This window comes from Meles meles, chromosome 20 (assembly GCF_922984935.1).
Source record: "Meles meles chromosome 20, mMelMel3.1 paternal haplotype, whole genome shotgun sequence".
NCBI lineage: Eukaryota > Metazoa > Chordata > Mammalia > Carnivora > Mustelidae > Meles > Meles meles.
In genome coordinates, this window is record NC_060085.1 from 11,113,802 (window position 1) to 11,119,601 (window position 5,800).

General features: G+C 38.1%; 1 pseudogene; it reads left to right on the top strand.

Annotated features, from left to right (window-relative positions):
• The first annotated feature begins 2,600 nt into the window (after positions 1 to 2,600).
• Positions 2,601 to 5,400, top strand: LOC123932183 (annotated as a pseudogene).
• The last annotated feature ends 400 nt before the right edge of the window (positions 5,401 to 5,800 follow it).

Sequence of the window (5,800 nt, forward strand, 5' to 3'; positions counted from 1 at the left end):
GGTGTTAAGGAGGGCATGTATTGCATGGAGCACTGGGTGTTATACACAAACAATAAATCATGGAGCACTACATCCAAAACTAATGCTATACTGTATGGTGACTAAAATAACATAATAAAAAATAATTTAAAAATTGAGTTTTTTAAGTACTCTCTACACTCAACATGGGGCTTTAAACTTACAACTTCAAGTTCAATAGTCTCATGCTCTACTGAATGAGCCAGCCAGCCACCCCAAAGAATGTCTGTGTTTGTAATATTTCTAACTGTCTTCAGAGCTTCTCCAAGACATTGTAACACTTTACAATTGTGACATTGTTACTTGATTAAAAATACCAACCCATCCAATGTGACAGCTCCTTGAATGTTTTCTCAGGATGATGAGTGTGAAAGAGATTTATGTTGATTTTTTAAACTATTACTGAGCCCCAGTAAATATTCATACATATTTGATCACCATGTTCATTTATCTATTATTATTTTATGTTCACATATGGTATGCCTATTTATAATTATCAGCATTTCAAATAATTATTGTAAATCTGTTTCTTTATTGACTTTTAGTTATATATTGTTGGCCATAAAATAGTTTTAAATGTTATTTAGTTAAATATACTATCTTCCTACTTCTGAAATTTTTGCCTATATTATGGTTTGCCCACTCGTGGATTTCATTTCATTCTAGATGTGTATCGAAAATGGAATGGTTATTCTTATACCAAGGTTGACTCCTGGTTTTTGTAAGATTTGTGACATAAGGAACGACTGAAATTCCTTCCACAGAGAAAGCTGTTTGTGCCAACTTCCATTCAACAATCCAGTCTTTCCAACTAAATCCAAAGGCAGCTCTGTCATATATTAAATGTCCATATATAAGGAGACCTAATTCCTTGTTCATTCAACATATACTAAAAGAGCATATGCTATGTTCCAAAAATTTCTAAGAACTTATATGTAACACACATTTATTTCAATGTCATGGGGAGTTTTAATATTCATCCATATTGATTTTGTAGAATTACCACTCCTGTTTCAGTTAGTTCTCAAAACTCCCCTCAACTGTTGAATACAGTTGTACAGAAACTGCTCTTTTTTTTAAAGATTTTATTTAGTTATTTGAGAGACAGAGATCACAAGTAGGCAGAGGCAGGCAGAGAGAGAGGAGGAAGCAGGCTCCCCACTGAGCAGAGAGTCCAACATGGGGCTCGATCCCAGGACCCCAGGATCATGACCTGAGCCGAAGGCAGAGGCTTTAACCCACTTTAACCCAATATGCTCTTTAACATGGTTTTAACTCCTCTGTCATTCTCTGGATTTCATAATTTCCCATTTTCTGCAATTTGTTTCTATATAAGTGCATACACACACATACACACCCATAAAGAAAAATATGAACAACACAGGTGATGTCCCTGCTCCTTTGGTTCTTACCTCACAGTGACAGACAAGAGCACAGTGAGATAAATGTAAGTCTGATTTAACGTCCTCAGATAAGTCACACAAAGAATATTCAGAGTAATAGAATAGATTGCCTCCAGGTGTGTAGAATTTCACAGAGTCTTGCATGTTGGACAAGAACATTGACCCATTGTATTCATCAGACTTGCCAAGAAAGTGAGTGTACCCAAAGGCTAAGAATAACAAATAAGAACAAAAAGATATCACAAAAGAAAAGTGATAGAAGGTTCACCTCATCCTCTATGGAACCAAACTTAAAACCATGGGTCAAATAAATATGGAAAAGGCACAGGAAGTAAAATTAAAACATCTTCTTCAGTCTGCTCTCTGGTAATAAAAATGCCCAAATTTTGTGAAATGTTGGTTTATATTTCTCTTATGATGTTCAATCTATAATGTGATTCACACCATAAAGATGTCACTACTTTGTGTTATGAAAAAATCTTATTTTGCTCTTATTATCTTCGCTGGCTATAAATGGTCTGTAAGCAAGACTAGATGCTGCTAGCACCAAGGAAGCTTTCCTTCCTTGTAGTCTTCAGAAAAACTTAGCTTATTAGATCATTTTACTCTTTATGTCCATCTCATTTCTCCCTCCCTCTGTCAGTCTCTCTATTTATTGAACACAATTTTTGCTGCTGTTTTTTAAATTTTTATTTAAATTCAATTTAATTAACATATAGTGTATTATTAGTTTCAGAGGTAGAATTTAGTGATTCATCATTTTCATATAATGCCCAGTATTCATTCCATCAAGTGCCTTAAATGACCATCACCCAATTACCTCCTCTCCCCTACTGACCTCCCCTCCAGCAACCATCAGTTTCTGTCCTATTATAAAGACTCTTATGGTTTCCCTCCAACTCTGTTTTTATCTTTTTTTTAAATTTTTCCTTCCCTTACACTATGTTTATTCATTTTGTATCTTAAATTCTACTTATGAATGAAATCATACAGTATTTGTCTTTCTCTGACTTATTTTGTTTAGCATAATACATGCAACCTCCATCCAGGTCTTTGCAAATGGTAAGATTTGATTCTTTAGTGGCCAAGTAGTATTATATTGTGTATATATACTACATCTTTGTCCACTCATCTGTGGATGAACTTCTGGGCTCTTTCCATATTTTGCCTATTGTGGACATGGCTGCTATAAACGTCGAGACAGATGTGCCCCTTTGAATGACTATGTTTGTATCCATTGCAGAAATACCAAGCAGTGCAATTGCCCCATGGTATGGTGACTCTATTTTGAATTTTTTCAGAATCCTCCATACTGTTTTCCAGAATGTCTGCACCAGTGCATTCCCACAAACATTGTGAAGGGGTTCCCTTTTCTCTGCATCTGGGCTAACATCTGTTGTCTACCAAGTTGTTAATTTTAGCCTTTGTGAACTGTGTGAGGTGGTATGTCATTGTGGTTTTGATTTATATATGCCTGATGATGAGTGATATAAACATTTTTTTTTCATGTGTCTCTTAGCTCTTTACAGTTGTACCAGAAACCATAAGTTATCTAGGAAGAAACCTGACCAAAGAGGTAAACTATCTGTGTTCTGAACATTGTAGAATACTTGTGAAAGAAATTGATGAAGGCACAAAGAATTGGAAGACATTACATACTCATGGATTGGAAAAACAAATATTATTAAAATGTCTATGCTACCCAAAGCAATATACACACTCAGATTAAACCTTATCAAAATACCACCAGCATTTTTCACAGAGCTGGAACAAATTATCTAAAAGGTGTATGAAACCAGAAAAGACCCTAAATATTGAACACATATTTTTATGTTTCTTTACACACAGGTCAGAAAGTGGTCATTACAAAATGGAGCCCCAAGATGATTTATCCCTGGGAAGCTCTGAATAGGAATTTCTGGATACACTTTCTATATTCTGTATGGGAAAGATAATATGATGCATATGCTTTCATATCCTAAACACTGTGTTGGAGTGGGTGGGGAAAGGTAAGAAGGACTTAGGAGTAACCCACACAAGGAGGACCTGGTGTGCTCTGTTGTATGTAAATGACACCAGGTGCGCGCGCGCGTGCGCGCGCGCATGTGTGTGTGTGTGTGTGTGTGTGCGCATGTGGACATCTTGATGAGTGAGAGCAGTCCTCAGAGCAGAGTTACACAGGCTTTTTTATTGCAAGATGCCAATTATAATACATAGGCCAAATTCAATAACAGAAGGTACTAAGGAGGGGTGTTCAATGGATAGGAGGTAGATGCAACCAGATCATAAAAAGGAAGAGGTGCACAGTGTAGACAAGGAAATCCCTGTGTCTTGAATGTTAAGCAGGTATGAGGTCACATGATTCTACAAAATTCACTGCCACCACTTCTCACCACTGTTGTCCATTCCCCTCAACACATGGGCTTCATTTTGAGGCTTGATTTTCTGACAGAAGCACTTCCTCAGGGCCTTTGCCCTAGCTGTTTCCTCTATCAGGAAGACCTCCTCTCTTCCACCCACTCTTCAATGAAGTCTCATTTCAAAGGTCACCTTATCTAACTTTGGCTGAACACCCAACATAATACCTGACACATTCTCTCCCTTAACCCGCTTTTGTTCTGTTCATATAATCTCTACTCATCTCATGCTTATTTAATCTTTACATATGCATCTACCCTATCACCATCACTGAACTGTAGGGACTTTTGCTTTTCAACACCCACTACTTTATGACTAGAATTTCCAAAACATGGTCGACATTGTATTTTTCAAATGCATGAAATATTTTCTTACTGAAACTGTAAAATACCCTTTGGGGGACCTTTTGTTGTGATGAAAATTACTAATCAGAGAGAACTAGGGATACTCTTAAGGGGCTCAAATCCATTCATAAAATACGGTGATTGCTTTCTTGACTGGAAAATATAAATTTTTGTATTTCCACAATGTAAGCAAGTACTACTTGTGTAAAACTTAATTCTGTTACTTCCCTCTGTGCTGGTAGTCACCTCCAACACATGGACCCAGGAAACAACACAGGAATTTCAGAGTTCCAGCTTCTGAGATTTTCAGAGAAATCAGAACTAAGGCCCCTCATATTTGGTCTTTTCCTCTCCATGTATCTGATCACTGTGTTTGGAAACCTGCTTATCATCCTGGCTGTCAGCTCTGTCTCCCACCTCCACACCCCCATATACTTCTTCACCTGTCCTTTGTAGACATCTGTTTTACCTTCACCACTGTCCCCCAAGATGCTGTGGAACATCCAGATTCAGAGCAAAGTCATAACCTATGCAGGTTGCATCACACAGATGTATTTTTTCATACTTTTACAGGATTAGACATGTTCCTTTTGACTGTGATGGCTTATGACAGATTTGTGGCCATCTGTCACCCCCTGCACTACACAGTCATCATGAACCCCTGGCTTTGTGGACTGCTGGTTCTGGTATGTTGGATCCTGAGTGTCTTTCATTCTTTACTACACAATTCCATGGTGTTGTGGTTGTCCTTCTGCACAGAGGTGGAAATCCCCCACTTTTTCTGTGAAATCAATCAGATGATCCAGCTTGCATGTTCTGACACCTTTCTCAATAATATGGTGATGTATTTTGCAGCCATGTTGCTGGCTATTTGTCCCTTCACTTGTATCCTTTACTCTTACTCTAAGATTGTTTCCTCCATATGTGGGATCTCATCAGCTCAGGGTAAGTATAAAGCATTTTCCACCTGCACATCTCACCTCTCAGTTGTCTCCTTATTTTATTGTATGAGCCTAGAAGTGTACCTTAGCTCTGCTACTACCCAGAGCTCTCACTCAAATACAGTAGCCTCGGTTGTGTACAAAGTGGTTACACCCATGCCAAACCCATTCATCTACAGCCTGAGGAATAAAGACGTAAAGGAGACTCTGATGAGATTCTCTAGGATGAGAGCTCTAAAAGGGATAATTGTTCTGGCACTGAAGAAGTGCTCATGATTGCAGGACCCAAAGCCTGATCCAAATGTTGGGATACATGATCAGATTGTGGAAGTGGAACATGCCTCTTCTATTTTTTTCTCTGGGAATTTCTATTTTTTAACCTCTGCATAATTTATGTAACTCTATTTATTAAGCTTTGTGATACCTCTGATACCCAAGAGATTTTCTCTTTGTTGTTATCCTGCTCTCTCAATGTCATTCCTAATCTCAAATATGAAATATTTGGACATTCTCACTCATTCAAAGGACTCCATGAATCTGTTAAGAATTATTTCTTCTTGTGCCACCTGGGTGGTTCAGTGGGTTAAAGCCTCTGCCTTCAGCTTGGGTCATGGTCCCAGGGTTCTGGGATTGAGCCCCACATTGGACTCTGCTCAGTGGGGAGCCAACTCCCCCA